The sequence below is a fragment of the Python bivittatus genome, unplaced genomic scaffold, assembly GCF_059951505.1.
Source record: "Python bivittatus isolate LINGU-HERP-01145 unplaced genomic scaffold, Pbiv_v1 ctg000020_np1212, whole genome shotgun sequence".
NCBI lineage: Eukaryota > Metazoa > Chordata > Lepidosauria > Squamata > Pythonidae > Python > Python bivittatus.
This window is the reverse complement of record NW_028277030.1, coordinates 97,637,504-97,655,286: the sequence shown is the minus strand read 5'-3', so window position 1 is coordinate 97,655,286 and position 17,783 is coordinate 97,637,504. Positions and strand designations below refer to the sequence as shown.

The 17,783-nt window shown below is 39.6% G+C and overlaps 1 protein-coding gene across 6 annotated transcripts in view; it reads right to left on the bottom strand.

Moving 5' to 3' along the window:
- The window catches only part of TJAP1 (tight junction associated protein 1), a 54,620-nt gene extending 37,731 nt beyond the window's left edge, over positions 1-16,889 (bottom strand). For 4 of the 6 annotated variants that reach the window (XM_088144991.1, XM_088145001.1, XM_088145009.1 and 1 more), the window contains exon 1: positions 16,637-16,889. The gene's annotated coding sequence lies outside the window, so the exon portion shown is untranslated. Of the gene's footprint in view, positions 1-16,468; positions 16,501-16,636 lie in introns of those variants that run through there. The other 2 variants (XM_007430726.3, XM_088144996.1) reach the window with 2 other exon arrangements.
- Between the last annotated feature and the right edge of the window lie 894 nt (positions 16,890-17,783).

Below are 17,783 nucleotides of genomic sequence, written 5' to 3'. Positions count from 1 at the left end.
AACTAAAAGGGGTCCAGATAATCTCTCTCATTCAGAGCCCTTTCCAGCTGGAGCCCAACCACTTTCTCAACAATGTTACAAAGAAGTGATAGGCTGGAGACTGGCAATAGTTATCCAGGATAGCCAGGTCAAGAGGTAACTTTTTAAGGAGGGGGAGCAGTACCACATGCCATCATCCAACTTGCAACTCTTCATTCCATTTTCCCTATCAAATACAACTACCATGACCCACGGAACTGCCTGCCATTTTGCTGAGGGGAGGGGAAACAAAGGGAGCCGTGGACTGCGAGGAAAACTGTACACCGCTCCCCATCCCAGCGTGTCCCCAAGGGCCCCCTCCCTCCAGGGAGGAAGAGGGCTCACCTGTTCACTGCCAGAACGCCCCCAGCCAGCCCTCCCTCACCAGCAAGCATCTGAGTCGTTCCCTCATTCTTTCCTCACTGCCCATCTCGCTGCTCACCACCAGTTGCTGCAAATTTCAGCTTTGGTTCCAAAGCAGCCAATTGTTGCTCACCTGTTGGGCCTTGCCACCAGCCGATTAGGCACAGGGGCCAGAGGGAGGTAGGAAAGAGGGCGGGGTTAGGCCCCTCCCATTTTCCCTTGCACTATGCAACCTACGGGTTTCTGAGAAGTGTAGTTGGAAGGCACAGTGGCACTGAAGTGGGCACAACTTTGCCAAATTTCAATGCTACAGGAGTAATGAGTTCCAGATTTTGGACATATTCTGTAAGTTAGCCCATTTGAGGTACCTTGGTTCAAAAATTGTTGCCATATGATGCACCATTTCACCCTACTGAAGATTACAAACAAAGAGTCACGAGAGTTTTAATAGTATATAGATAGTACCGTAGTATATATTCCCAGCAGGGTCACCCAAGGCATGAAGGTCATGCCAGCTGCCCAGCTAAAGCAAGCAGGCACCTATATTGGCCAGCAGCAATATAGGGCAGCAGCAAATATAGGAAGATGCTGGAGGCAGATAATCATTTTAGTGACAATAGCAAAGGCCATTTATACTGCACAGGAGAAAGCAATGGTAAACCACTTCTGTATTTTAACCAAGAAAACCACATGGATAGAAAATATAAAATGACTCACAATATAGTGCCAGGTGATGGGCATCTTAGGTCAGATGGCACTCAATATGCTACTGAGGATCTTCCACAGTACTAAAGTTATTTATTATGTGGCTAAATTAAAGTGTTTGGGACATCTAGTTGCTGTTGTTGCCAAACAGAAAAAGAAAATCTGAAGATGCAAAGTCAGAATTACTGTAGGAACATGGAACACAAGAAGCATGAACACGGGAAAGCTCAATACAGTGAAAGTTGAAATGAAACTACTAAAAATTGGCATCTTAGGCATCAGCAAATTGAGATGGACTGGGATCGGAAACTTTCAGTCAGAACATCACACTGTTTATTACTCAGGACATGAAAATGAAGAAGGAATGGTGTTACTTTTATAGTTTGGAAGATATAGCAAGAACAGTACTTGGCTGCAATGCAATGACTGAATGATATTGATTAGACTTTGTGGACAACCCTTTAATATGACGATCATTCAAGTTTATGCTCCAGCCACCAACGTAGAAGAGGAAGTTGATGAGTTTTATGATCAAATTCAATTTGAAATCAACAGAATATGCAAACAAGATGTGCTGCTTATGATTGGAATGCCAAAGTTGGACACATTAAAGAGGAAAATGTAACTGGATTGTATGGCTTAGGAAACCAAAATGAAGGAGACTGACTTATCAATTTCTGCCACTGTAATGATTTCTTCATAGCTAATATCGTCTGCAAACAACCAAAATGACGCCTCTATACACGGACGTCACCTGAATATATATATAAAATATATATAAATCAAATTGTCTAAATTACTAGTAAAAGGAGGTGGAGGAGTTCAATTATAGCATCAAAGACACAGCCAGGTGCTGACCATGGAACAAATCACAAACTGCTCATGTGCAAGTTCTAAGTTAAGCTAAAGAAGAAGAAAGCCAGTCAGCTTCCATGATAAGAACTTGAACATATACCCACTATTTTCAAGGAGAATATCAGGAATCACTTTGAAGTCCTGAACCTTATTGATAAAGAATCAGAGGAATTATGGAATGAATTTAAAGTTGTTGTTAAGAATAAATGTGAAAAAGAGACTGCCAAAAATGAAGAAAGAGAAGGAAACTGGATGCCAGAACAAACCATGGAAATTGCCAAGAAGAAAAGAGTAGCCAAAGCATAAATAATTAGGAAATTATGTCTAATAGAAATCTGTTCTTGGGATTCTTCTGAATGTGGCAATCACTTTTTCTGTATACTTGTGTTTCACTTTCACCTATCCACTTGTATCACTTAGCAAGAATAATTTTTCCTTTGAATGTTGTGCAATTTTTTCAAAACTCATCTTTGGTTCTTCCATTAATATGCCTATAATGCAGTGGAGCATTACAGCCATCAGTCTCCATCCTCTGGATTCCTAATTTCCTATGTACTCACAACAATCTTGATGGCCCCAATTTATACTTTCTGACATACATTTTAGCACTTTCATTCAAAATTTAATCTATACTCCCATTTTCCTGCATGGATTCGTCAACTCCACTCAAGAACATCAGACTATCTAATCTATTGCATCCTTCTTTCTCTTCGTCTAACAGATACATAACTTAGTTATTTCTTTCTTTTTCATTCATTTATTAATGTGCTGTACTTAATATTGCAAGACAAATTCCTTCATACACTCTGATTATCTCCAGATAGATCCATAGATATTTACCTCCATTGCCCATCATGGCTTTGCTCAATCAATCCTTACAAATAAAGTGTTTTAATAAATTAGATGCAGACTAGGTTAATAGTAATCATCCCATATGCAACATTCCCTGTTAGTGGTAAGAACAGTACCAGTCAACTTAGGTACATTTTGACCAGTATTCAGTGGGCGTAACCAAAGCCCGGTTTTACTCCAAGCATGCTCGCATTGTTCTATGCAAGCTATGATTTCTAATGTAAAGACTATACTGCAAGTCAACATGCTACTGTCTACCTCCCACTGACTAGAAGATGCATACAATATACAGACACTCACTCATGATAATTAAAAGTGAAATTCCTTTTCAATAGCAGATTAAGTCCATCAGCCAAACTTAATATGAGCCATATAAACTCACTCATCATCCATAGCAGCTTCACCTGTTGTGCAGTGTGCTCATGCAGGTTTTATGTTCATTCAATCCCTGCTCAACCACAAACTTGAATGGGTACTCAAGCACAGTATAAGCTTCATCTTTCTTTACAAGGTTTCTGTTGGCATAATATATTCAGTTCTCAATTCCTTGCATGTTATTAAGGAACAAATTGGACATATTCAAATATTTACAAATGGCACAGACAATAAAACCTTGATATAATAGACCATTTTTAGGGACAGGATATCTATTAAATCCAAATATCTGTTAATTCTAAATTTACATCATCTGTATCAATTCACATCATATAAGTAATTCTATAACTGACATAAATGGCATCATGTGCAATAACATTTTAATTTTAATGGACAAACCCTTGATTTAAGGGGCATTAATAATTTGTCTGCTAAATGGGGTGAAATCTGAATGAAAAACTTGTCCAAAACAGAGGTTAGAGCTTTTTGGTTCACACTAGGCAGTGTGTCCAAATCTGAATCCTTGGGCTCAAATGGTGGTGGTGGTAGTGGAGAACTATAAGGGTTAATGACAGAGCTTTTTAAGTCAATACAGGTAGCCCTTGTTTAGCAACTGCTTTGTTTAGTGACCGTTTGCAGTTATGATAGTGATGAAAAAATCACTTTAAACCAATCCTTGCATTTATGACCTTCACAGATCTGTAAAGCAAAGCAAAGCTGAAGTAAGATCATAAGCACAGTCAATTTCACTTAGCAACTGCTTTGCTTAACAACCAAGTTGCCAGTCCCAATTATGGTTACTAAACAAGGACTACCTGTATTTAGTTCATATTCAGATAATCTTCCTGAACATGTTGTTTAGAATAGTTTGGAAGATCATAGTTGAAACATTAATTCTGTCATTTTGTGTACTGCAATTTGGTTTTAGTATTAACTTTAGTGCTTTGATGTTTGAATTGGCAATCCGTAAGTAGTTTTCCAAAACAAAATTTGAAACAGTAGTTTGAAGCAAATGACAAATAATGGCTCAAAAGAAAATAAAAATACTAAGAAGAAAAATACTATGTGAAATTTGTTGAGGCAGGGAGCACAGCAAATTGTGATGTATGCTGATTTAGCCAACACACAGATGACATTCAACAAGAAAGTTGCAAGCCGAACACATGACTGAGCCTCTCAAAGACTACTCTGATGAGTCTTGGTATAAGTAATATTAAAAATTATAAATCCTGCCCATTAGAAGTTGAATTCTGTGGCATAGCTACAATTTGGACATGTTTACTTTCTGAACATTATCGATTCTGTTCCTGAAATTTACTGAAAGTACATCAGAGATGTACAAAACTGTCAAGATGATCCAATGACAGAATGTCCATTCTGACTGGAAAATGGGCCAATTCCCTTTTCAAAACAGAGGTTAGAACAAGCTGCTTCAAGAATGAACCACTTGTGGTATTCTTGGAATTGTGTTCTGAAGCTGGAATTGATGTTCTGAAGACAGAAAGGCACATTGCTTTAACTAAGCAATACAAAGCAATCCATAAAAAATTATTTCTATTGGATTTCCTACACACATTTATACACATGCATACGTAGCAAGTTGTGGTTCTAGCTGTTACTAAAAATCTTATAACCCAAAATCAGAATCTGACATCAATTTGTTTTCAAGGAATCTGGTACTTCATATTTTACATACACACATATAGATACACACACACACACACAAACTTTTAGTCCTTAGTTGTTGACATTTAGGATAAACTTTGAAAGTGCATACATAGCTTCTGCTGAATTTTAGCAAGCAAGATTTTAAAGTATTATCTCATCAGCTACTAAAGAAAGAGACTTTATACTTATTTTTATTACAATCATAGATCAAAAGAAAAAAAACATAGTAAAACACACCATAATCATTACTGATGCAGGTGATAGTAGGGCAGAGTTTACACACAGTATAAGAGAACTTGGTAACACTTAAGGACAAAGAATTATTTTTTTAATCTAATAAATAATATAAGGAAAATACATCAGAATGGCCTCAGAATTTAGAAAGGACCAGGGAAATCAAGTACAGATGAAAATTGTAGCTAGAAAAGTGTTTGCTTGTTAATATAGCAGTATGAGTTTACAATGTGAATCATCAACAGTCATTAATTCACCCAAAGTAAGAAATTATAGGTTATGAAGGCTGAGAAGTGAAATTTTTTTTTGCCTAGATGTAGTAGTGTATATCATGTTTTTCATAAATATACTCACAGTGTGGGACATGCTATATTACAATATAGCACTTCTTGTCCACTCTCCTCTTGCAGAATAGAACCAATAGCACTGTTAAGTAATAGCCTTTACCAACAGTTTATCCCCTCATGAAGCCTGCCATGTTCCAAAACCAAATTGGCATACAAAGAGCAAATCAAGACTTCAAGTTACAGAACTGCATTTGTCTGAAGTGAAATGGTAAAAATGAGGGTCAATTCCTCAGTCAGCTATGAAGTTCTACACTTTAGGCCAATCACTACCATTATAGCTAACCAACGACATAAGATTGAAACCCCCAGTTTTGATTAGATTAGATTAGATTAGATTTTATATTGATTCATTCCTGAATTTCTTAAAGGAACAGGGGGACTAAAAAAACAGACAATGAGAATCCAATTGACAAGTGTTTGCTATTACCTGACATAATGGCAAAGCTCCAAAACTGCAGTATTAAAAACCAAATATAGATATATCTAGAGACATACCAAGGGAAAAATGTGTTCTGGAATATCTGACCACAGAGATGAATAGTTTCCAGCAGCAACCTGAATTCAGTAAAAGTTAAAACAAGATCAGTTCAAATGCAGGCTCAGTGTGATCTTTCACTTAGCTGTTAGAAGAATTTAAGAACAAGTGTTCACAGAAATAATGTACAAAGTGACATGCTTTGGATCATTCAGAAAGCTATCAATTACAAATATGTTGAATTTCTAAATGATTTTGAATCATCTAACGATACAATTATTAAAGCATTCAACATAAAAATACAGCTAAAGCAATATAGAAAACCAGAGAACAATAATATCCTGAAAAATACCCAGTGCAGTTACTTAAAGTACTTTAAGCCACTTGCAAAATATCAAAATAGTCAAGGGCAAAAGCACACCCCATGAAAAGATGTTCTGTAGCATCAATCTATAGCCTGCTACAGATGAAGTCCAATATAGTCCCTAAATACAATGAAATCTGAAATCAGGACCTCCTCTGCTAAACATAGCAAGCATTATATGGGCATATGCACTCCTTGAGAGCAGAAATAATGTACTGCACCTACCAGAAAAAAAACTAGATAGAATGAAGTTCCAATAACAATTGTACTATAGCATTTTTATGACATGAGATAATAGTCTCCTCCCCAATATCTGGAACATGTGACAATCTAGTCATTGCTCATGAACACAAAACACTACCAAAGAAATGTTTCTCTGCCACCCAGTACCTGATTTATTAGAAAGTAACATTTACCTAGATACTGGCTGCCTTACATGAAATATTGATTAGCCTTACTAGCTAATTTTCTCAGAATGCAAAGCATCAATTAACCAGACATCCCAACTCAATTCAAGAGTAAGGAACATGATCATAGAGTTACTTTCATAGCATGGAATAACATTACTCACTATCCTACATTATGCAAATCCCCTACCTCACTGCCTAAACTAACAACCTTTTGGTACTTAGAAAATACTTCCGTTATTGCACTCTCTCCATTACCAGCACCCATAACCAGAACAGAAGGCCCTTATTTAGCTCATCAGAGGCCTTCTACAAACTGCTAATCCCAGGGTGCAGCTGTTTCTCAAATGCACTGGCACGAGCAAACTGTAAACGATTTATGGCGCGTGGCAGAAGGACTGCTGGCTTCTCGCATGGGCGGAGTTTCACTTTAAGTTCATGTTTGGACTAATGTTTATATTACAGGTTGTCAATCAAGCTGTGCATACTAGATGACAAAATAAGCACTGTATCAGCTGGGGCTCTATGACTGCACTCAATGGTAACAGAACTGTTTCAAAAACAACTAAAACCTGGGGGTGGGGAGAAGATTTAGATTATTAATTAATTAGCAGCCCCTTTAAGCTTTTTTTTTTGTGTGAAGTCCAGTCCCAGCCTGGCCCAGGACCGTGGTGCAAAGGCGTTTTTTGGAACATTGCGGCTCTGGGGCTGCTTTCTGCTTTTTTTTTTTTCACAGCAGGAACCTAGCCCCAGCCCGGCCCAGCAGCTGGGCCAGGCATGCCTCATCAGCAGTGGGAGCAAGAAGACAGCAAAGGTCATCAGGGCAGCAGAGCATAGGGCAGCAGGGATCTCAGAGTGCAGGGTGGCCAGGGCAACTGCGGCTGGGACTGGGCTGGGGCAATTGTGGCTTCCTGGGGCATGCCAAGCAGCCTCAGAGCTGCGCGTTCTGGGGCTTCTTGCTGCCCCACAAGGCAGGGTGCAGGGTGGCCAAAAGGGCAGAGATGGGGGGGAGATAGACAGATACAGTGGTACCTCGGGATACAAACGCCTCTACTAACAAACTTTTCACGTTACGACCAGCTCCGGCCGCAAAAATTTACCTCGATGTGCGAACTCCGCCTCGGGGTACAGTCATTTTTCCACCCTGACACATGGTCCGCGGCCATTTTTCCGCCCCTGACACGTGGTCCGCGGCCGTTTTTCCACCCCTGACACATGGTCCATGGCCATTTTCCCGCCCCGCCGACGGTGCCCGGCCGTTTTCCCGCCGTGCCACACAGCAGCCGGCCATTTTCCCGCCGTGCCACGCCCAGCCATTTTCCCGCCGCGCCCGGCCGTTTTCCCGCCCCTGACGCGTGGTCCGCGGACGCCAGAACGGATTAACGGTAATTTCATTGAACCTTATGGGAAAATTTGGTTCGGGGTGCAACCAAATTCGGAGGGCGGAACGGATTAACCTGATTTACATTGAACCCTATGGGGAAATTTGCATCGGGTTACGACCAACTCGGGATACTCCCAGAGTCACAGAACGGATTAAGTTCGTATCCCGAGGTACCACTGTACAGGTAGTTGGAGGCAGTCCCTTACCTTACTGAGGCTCAGGGCTGGGAGGGACCAAGCCCGGAATGGCTTGTATTGGGGTGGGTATTCACTTCATGACCCACGATTCTGAGTTAATGACAGCAATCAGAACTGCCAGAATTGCTGTTGCTAAGCAATGCCATCACGTGATGTCTTGCTTTATGGCTGCATCACTTGGCAATGGAAAATCCGGTCCCAATTGTGGTTGTAAGTCGAGGACTGCTTGTATGCCACTTTTCTACTTAAAAGCCACTTAATGAGGCCTGAAAATAAGGTACTTGAACAAATTTTCATACTCTAGAGAAAAGGATTAACTCTGTTCCTGTATACAAACAATTCCTAACAAAGTTGATTTTAATTTTGTTTTCTAGAGTCCTTGCCCTTTTTTTTTTTAATGGTAAAGCTAGACTAAACTAAAACCAACAAATATTCAGTCATTAAACATCTTCCTACTCTCTAGTCACTCTTCTCCAATCTAATTTAAAAGAACCATGTTTGAAACGTACTGGGGAGATCACACATCCCAAATATATGTCAAAGAAAATAAGTGACTGCAAACGTGTGTGTGCACACACACAATCCAATACATAAACTCTGTATTAACATTAACAAAAAAATACAAGTTCTCATTCTGGACCAGGCATGAAGGATTTAAATTTCTAAGCATTTAAGAGTAAAACTTTACTTGATTTTTACCCAAAAAAGGAAATAAACACAAAACGTTAAAATGCAATGAACATTAGAAGATACTTATTACAGAAAACAAGGAATGGGGAAATTTGCATTAGAATGGGTATGATGGCAATTCAACTGTAAATATGTAACTTAACATAATACAGGTAGTCCTCGACTTACAACCACTCATTTAACAACTGCTTGAAGTTACAGCGACGCTGAGAAGAGTGACTTACAACTAGACCTCGCAGATATGACCATCACAACGTCCCCGCAATCAAAATTTGGGTGCTTGGCAACTGGCATGTATTTATGACAGTTGAGCGTCCCGGGGTCACATGATCACCATTTGCGACCTTCCCAGGAGGCTTCTAACAAGCAAAGTCAATGGGAGAAGCTGGATTCACTTAACGACCGCACGATTCACTTAATGACTGCATGATTTGCTTAATGACTGTGGCAAAAAAGGTGGTAAAATCTTAATGATTGCATTGCTTAGCGACGGAAGTTCCAGTCCCAATTGTGGTCATAAGTTGAGGACTACCCATAGTATTAAAACAGATGTGCTGTCTGTCAATGAGGAGAGAGTCCAAGTTGAATTACAGAAAAGCAAGAGAATCATCCATGCTTAGCAGGAGAAAATTAAAATACTGTATAAAAGAAATTTGTGAGTAGTTTTTAAAACATTCACACATGGGATTCCCATACCCCAAAGCAGCAAAAACTCCTTGAACATCAAGAATTGGTTTTGGACTAAACAAAAACATTAAACAAAAAGAAAAAAAGACTTCCTTCAATATGGTACTCTAGATCCATTAATTTAAAACCCATTAACTTCCCATTCAATTCTTTAGAAAAACAGACTTGGAAGTATCCTGGATTTGCTTGGACCATCTTTTGATAAACAATATCGTAGGGAAGGCAGTCATGTTAATCAGTTCTCATAAAAAGTATAAAACTGTCTAACTAATAGAACTGAGGTATACATCATTTATTGTTTTACTGCATTTTGTACTTGATATTACAGAAACATAACCAAATCTTTAAAAAAAAGTTTTAAAAGAGATTAAGAACTACTTATACTCGTTGCAATAGAACCCAGCAATGAGAACTGGTATTTGTTGGGTGGTATAAACCAACTAGCTGTGTCTCTTTGGCCTAGTAATTAAATGCCAGGCAGAGTAACATCCTCCAAATTCAGTACCTTCCCACATTCATACACATACATAATCAACTGCTCTCTAGCTGGCTTGAAAATCCAGGAATTCCAGGAGGATAAATAACTAGCTTGATAGATGCATTTCTAGGCCATATTTTTGTAGCCCAATTTCTCATATCTCCCACAAGGGCTTTTGTGGCTGCAGAGAAACAGTAACTCATCTATCCCTGCTTTAGGTTGTGATGATTTCAAGGACTTTAGGCACCCTGAACTCAGTCCATAAATATGTCTTGAAATGTCCATACCCTTGATGAAATAAAACCATGTGTTGGCTGCAAAGCCTAAGAACAAGAAAACCCCCCTTCAGGTCCTTAAACTAGACATGCAACAACAATTGTTGCAACCTTTCTACAAAATTTGACATTTTCTGATTCAGAACAGCAATTAAGGGGATAGCTGTTTCTCAGCCAGCTTCCTTTATTTTCCTTGCATTGTAATGCTTATTTTATTCAATTACAATAATTTACTATACTTACCAGAGTTCCTCCTTTATTATCTTCTTTCGCCCCAATACCTCCACAACTTCTCAATGGTAGAAATATATCAAAGGCATAATTAGGGCATTTATTTTAGTATAAATTAGACAAAGAGGAATTATATCAAGCTAGCACACACTCCTCACTTTCTCCCAAGAAGATAGCATAGTTTCAAGATAATGCCAACTAAAGTTCACTGCAAGCCTACAACGTGGAAGGATAGAAAGATCAAATTCCACATGCTTCTGTGCCTTCAGGAGTAAGTAAAAGAATGTACTTATTGCTTGGACCTGGACAGCCTCCAGGCAGAGACATGAGCTTGATGACTTCTTAAAGATGGGGGCACACCACTGCTTTCTTCAAGCCAGGTAGAACCACCCCCGCTCTGAAGATGGATTTACCACCTCATGGATCCATCCACACAACTTTTTGACAGTGGTAGACAACTCAAAAGGTCAAGTTTGACAAATCAACCCACAAATTCTTTCAAGTGGTGATTTTTGTCACTTCATACAGCCACATTGGAAATTCAGCAAGTTGTGATTATCTGAGCTCCTGAATCTTATCAAAATAGGCCTACACTGCAGGCATGTTAGAAATAAAGAAAAAGACACCTGTTTAGATGTAGCAACAGCATTAAATACTTCAAGCTGAAGGTAAATCCAATGGCCTTTTATCTGAAAATTCTATTATAATCTGATTTTAATCTCTTTATGTTTTATTCATTTGGTTTGGTGAAAGCACTATTAATCAGGATGAGCAACGTGGCAGCAAAATTAATTTCAGACAGTGAAAAATTGAGGTTTGTGGGATTTCCCAATAAACCCATCTACACCAAGGGTAAAAAACTCCCTAAACCTCGCCATCACCTCAAAAGGGAACACATTAAACAAAGTTTCTTGGGGGATCCGCTCCCTATCTCTCAACACCTTGAAACAGCACCTCTGCAGTTAGAAGAATTTTCTGTCAACCAAGCAGTTTATATTTTAATATCTATATACCATTAAAAATTATAATTGCCCAAAGTTGTCCTCTACTTTGTATCTAAAAGTGTTTCCAGAGTATCATCTGCAAACCAGCAGTAGAATAGATTATTTGAACGGGTACAGAACAAGAATGGTTTGACCATAAAAAAAGAGCAGGTGGAAAGAGGAGGAGGTGACAAAATAATACAAGTCAAAAGAGAACATAAATGATAGAGCATATGAATAGTGGGAGAAATATGTACAACACAGAGATGGTATAATAGTGGAAGGCAGATTTTTATAGTACCATTCTTGACCAAAAAAAGTAAAAAGAAAGCATTATTTTGCAACATATATTTCCTCCCACTGGGCAAGATGCAATATAGTTCTACAGTTAAGTTCTCTACAGATGACCTGTTTGTAGGACAATTTTATAAGTATTCTCAATTTTCCTGTGATGAAGCTAAAATACAAAGCACTGTACAGTAGTGATCTCTACAACTTCCCACAGGAAGAAAGGAAAAAGCGAAGATTAGATCTATGCTTTATACAAATTTCTTATTTTGGCTATTTTTATGAGGAGACCATATCAGCTTTTATAAAAAATGTTCTATCTAGAAAATTGTCATTGCAGTAGCTTACTCTCAATGACTACGGAGACCAAATCCTGACTTCTTAAAGAAAAGAGGAAAATTCAGGCTCTCAATTTGCACCACAATTCCTATACAAAGGAACAAATACAAAGCATGAAACAAAAGGATCATCATATCTTGACAACCAATGGCATACAACAGTCCTTGTAAAACAATGGGACAAGCAATATTAAGTGCCAATATCTGTGTCTTATATTGTAGAACGTGGCCCCTCCATTAATATATGCCTCTCAACACAACACGCTTAAAAGAAGGGTAAAAGAAAATTGTGGTATTTGAAATTAGAGAATATATGGGAGAAATTATATTGTTTACACTTAACAGGCAACAGCACAAGACAGTAAGATGACCCCCACAATATCACCATATGCAAAAGTTCATATCCGATGTACTCTCATAAAAAGCAGAACCATGATACCAAGCTGAAGGATATACTTTTTTAACATTTAAAAATGTAAAAGGCAGAATCATGTGTGTGTGTCTTGATTCCTGGTGACTGCCTAGACCAGTTCCTGCGGTTTTCTTGGCAAGGTTTTTGGAAGTGGTTTGCCACTGCCTGCTTCCTAGGGCTGAGAAAGAGGGACTGGCCCAAGGTCACCCAGCTGGCTTTGGGCCTTAGGTTGGAATATAACTCATGGTCTCCCTGTTTCTAGCCTGATGCCTTAACCATTACACCAAACTGGTTCTTACATAAAACCATGTAAGATATTCAAATTAAGAAATTATCTGGATTACATGGGCTATTTTCAAGCAAAGCAGAAATAATGTTCAGTTGAACCTGAACAACACTAATTCTTCTCAATCACCACATCTAAAATTACTCTACTATCATGAAAGATGCATCTTTCATGTGCCTGTATTATCAGTATAACTATTTCTCTCTCTCAAAAGATAAATATGCAGTATTGAAAGCCACAGCTCTAAATAAGCCTTTCTCATTTCCTCTCAGTAGTAGGACCGAGATCAGGCATTTTCCCCTTTCATATGACTTTTTCCCCTTTCATATCTTCAATCAACAACTTCCCTTGCCTGCTATTTTATTCACAGGATACTGGTTAAGGCAGCATCCACAAACTCATCCTTTTATCTGGATTACATTAACCCAGAATAATATTCATAATTGCTGCTATATATTTCTAAGCTCTATATCATTCATAATATCTGATACATGACAGAATCAAGCATCTCCCCACTCCAACCACCCATATTATAATATATAATTAATGGGTGCTAAAATGTAGCCAATTCACGCTTCATTAAGCCACCTGAATTTTACAAAATTGATGCAAGCTTCTGAGTTTCTATATCTTTCCATTAAAAAAAATAGTTGAGAGAAAAAAGGGCAGGAAAAGGGAGAAAAATGATTTCATAGGACAATGTAATCTAGTATAGATATGGCTCCGATACTGATTACATTTTCCCCCCTCCTGCCCCCCTTTTTTTCCTAATCACCTTGTCCAATGCTAAAACTTGCAAAGTAATAATGATTTTGTAAAATTTCATTTGGCCTAAAAAAGTTGACCTCTACAGATTTAGTTTCTCATGGCCAACTTAGCTATAATTAATTTTTAATTCACTTGGTGGTTTTCAGCTGAAACTATGTAAAGCTTCATTGTTTTTCAATCCATCCATCAGGCTTAAACTCCATTTGCTTTTGGAAATAGGTTATATCCCAGTTTAAGGAACTGATCTCTTAATACTGCCTCAGAAATATATGCCCCATCTTGACAAATCCCTTATTCCTATTTCCTACCCACACTGTCCTGCAGTTCATCTCCAAAGACCATGCAATTTATCAGGATGGAGTTCCATCTGATTACTAGACACAGAATATTAGTGCAACTGCATGCTACATGCACAAACAGACCAGCAGGAAGGCACTTTGCCATTTTCTACAGTTTAGATGCATCTGTTCTAGACTTGGATACCTGCAGCTGTCTCCACACGGCCACACCATCTGGCAGAGAGGTAAATTCTGTAACAGCCCCAACCATTGGTGCTTTGTCACCTTGGAAAAGATGGACTGGTTCTGATCTAGTTCCACTTCATAGTATTTAGACCATGTTAACTACTACCTTTGCAAGTGGTTCCAAGTGATACCTTGCCCATTAAGAGTGGCATTTCTTGGAAAATAGAAAGGATATGAAATTCTCCTTGAGTATTTATAACAAAAAGTACAATATGAAATAATCAAAATAAAAGCAACATAAGCCTTATATAAAACTCCTTTCTGAACATTTATATAGTATTCTCTTTCTTCAAATCTTATGCACTTTTACTAATTATGCCTTATCCTGACTCTTGGCTGTGACCAAGTTTTATATACATGTAATTACATTTGCTTACATCCCTCTGCTAATTTCCATACTATTATTAACTCCTTGTGATAAGGGACCTATTTCCTATGTAATAATATGACCATGTTCATACAGCATAGTAAGTCATGGTTTGTTCAAGTATGTTTTATAAGCCATAGTGGCTGGATATACACACAGCATAGGACACCACAAACAAACAAAACATCTTTTGATATGTTGTGTGAAATCAGATTCTAAGGCATCAATGTCTAAATTAGGAAGTGTTACTTTAAACAAATAATCTAAACAAAACAATAGATCACTTATTTCTGGGGCCAAGTTTTTTCTTAATTTTGTTGTGTTCCATAATTCATTCAAAAATATACTTTTAAAAAGAGCAAGCCAATGAGAATAACAGGATCACAGTTTCCTAAAGTCTTAACTTTCCCATAATATACAGGAAAAGCATCCTGCAAAATTATAAATCACACATGGCAAACTACATATGATAAATGATGCACAGCTATGTAGAAAAGTGTAATCTAAATTTCAAATTATAAATGGAGTGCATTCCTAGGAATGGGCTATTTCCAGAGTGTGGACTGATTATTCTCTGAATTAAAAGGAGTTGGCTCTTCAGTTCATTCAGAAACAAATTCCCATATCCAGCTATACTACAATTTTACTTCACACCAATTTCCACACTATTTTAAATTTTCTTGTGACAAAGTCTATTTGTTTCCACATAATACACGTATTTGGCATAGTTGCACAACATGCTAATTCATGGTTAAGTGAGCCCTAGTTTATTGAACCATGTGGGTCAACACGACATACTGAATATAAACTAGTCACCTGGACTGGGTTTACAAAACACACTAGACTAAAATGTAGCTAGCTGGTTTGTGCTTCAGCACATAGTGCAAACCCAGCAAATTAATATAAGTAACCTATGAATAGGTGTGTTTGCCCAACATAGCTTTTATTCTATTTGTTTCATTTCTTTTACTTCACGTAAGAGAATAAACATTTTAACTTTGGTGACACACAAAAACTATATACTCAGAACTCATGTTTAAATGAATGATCGTTTATTGAATAAGCCCAATTGCATGGGTTCATATGACATACAGTTCATAAACTGAACCAGAAAGTAACCCCAATTCTTGAGTTTGCACAGTACACAAGCTACTAGGTAACAAATCACATTCTTGCATAGCACAAATGCAATGGAGCAGGATAGAACACAGGAGATCCAGAGATGAAAATATATTGACTCAGATGTTTTAAGTTTGCTAAGGGTATGTACATAAGCAGTCTTTCTACACCACCTATGTGGTTACAGGATTAGATTAACACTGGAAAATCACAGCTCAAATTAATTTAGCCACGAAGCTCACTGAAGGATTTTGGACCAGTTGCTCCTTCTCACCCAATCTACCTTGAGGACTATTACAAATAAATGATGGGGAAACCAGGTATGTTATTGTAGGTGCATTAGAAGTTTGGCAGAATGTAAATGCAATTTGTAAAAACATCCTCTACAACATGTCGCCGTTGAGATAATCAAGCGAGGATTTCCAGCCAAATTAACATCACCGTGGCAGGACCTTTCTCCTTTCTTTACCAATTGCCTACTTCTGAAGCCTTCTCCATATTGAACCTCCATTTTAACGCACTGCTCGTTCTTGGGGGAAGAGGATACCATTCCGCTCATTGTACCTCACCCTAACTACCCTCGCTGTTCACAAAGCCGACTAACTCCCACAGAAACCGCTCTCCCCACCACTCGCCCGTAGAAAGACACGGGAGCGAAGGCCAAGTCGGAATGGGTGGGCGGAATTGCACTAAGTCCACCCCAGTGATTGGGCTACGTCAGCCCCCACCCAACCCCCGGGTGGGCTATATTTGAAAGCAGGCTGCTCCGGGATGGTACCTTGCTCGGGAGGGCGAACTTCAGCTACAGCCTGCGGCCACAGCCACAAAGCCAGACCGTCTCCGGGACCGGGAGGCGAAGGCGAGACGGCGCTAGTTCCCGCCCCTTTCCACTCCCACCCGGGCGGTTCATTAGCAGGCAGCTCCGAGGGGCAGAGGTGATTATTACCTCCACAGGATCGGGGTCCTGAGGCGAGGATGAGCCCCCTCCGAGCAAGCTCCGGGCGACACGCAGCGGAGACCCACGTAGTTCGTCTAACTCTGAGGAGTTTGTTGCTCTCTTCTGCTCGCCCGGCGACGGGGAGGCTCCTGTGCGCTCAGCTGAGCTGAAGGATCGGATTCCTACCCCCTCGCTCCGGCCCGAGCCGCATCATTTCAAGTCTCCGGCAAACTTTGCTTTCCCCCCTCCCACCCACCGCCCGCTGCCCCTCTCGGCCCGGACCCTCCCGCTCAACCTCAAGCCGCCATTTTGCCGCGGGGCACGCCGGATAATCCGGCGGAATCCCCACGTAGCGGCGTGGTTGCATCATCACCAAAAAGAGCCAGGGAAAGCGGGCGGGAGGGAGAGGGGGAGCCTGCTTTGGCGTCGCGAGGGTTGCCATGGCATCGGGAAAAGGGGGGGAGGGGAGAGACGTGAGGTGGTCGCATCGTCCTTGTGGGTCTCTGCAGCGTTTAGGCAGCCCTTCTGCCGCGCCGTGTTCATTCCGAAGAGGCTGCAGTCGCTTGCAGTCTGTTAGGGAATAAAACCTGGGCTATTTGGGTGAACGCTTGGATGACGCTACTAAGCATTTTACAGTGGCGGATCTCTCCATCCACCTTCCGCCGCTCATCCTCTTTCCGTCCACTCTTCCCAGCATTATCGACTTGTCCAAAAAACTGGGCCTTTGCATATTGTACCCAAAATATAATTTGAGCCTGGTCATTTGTGCCTCGACCGGAGAACTCTAGATTGATTTGTTTAATTATCCATTTGTTTGTTTTCTTGCTAATCTATGGTATTCTCAGTCTTTCCCAACATGAAAATTTAAAAGTGTGGATAAAATATTACCAGCTGGCAAAATACACACCCAGACACTTATAAAGGCAGAATCATAGGTGTTGCAGCGTGGGTGGGTGCGTGGGTATGAAACCTGCATTGTAACATTGTGGTGCAAATTACACCCCTTTTGTACTTGCAAATAAGGTGATACAAAAGCAAAAGGATGGAGCTTGTGTTGTGAGGTGACATAACAACACACAGTCATTTTGGCTTCATCCTGGTTAGGAACAAATGTCTCGGGACTGGATTCATAGGCCAAAGATTTCAAACCGAAATT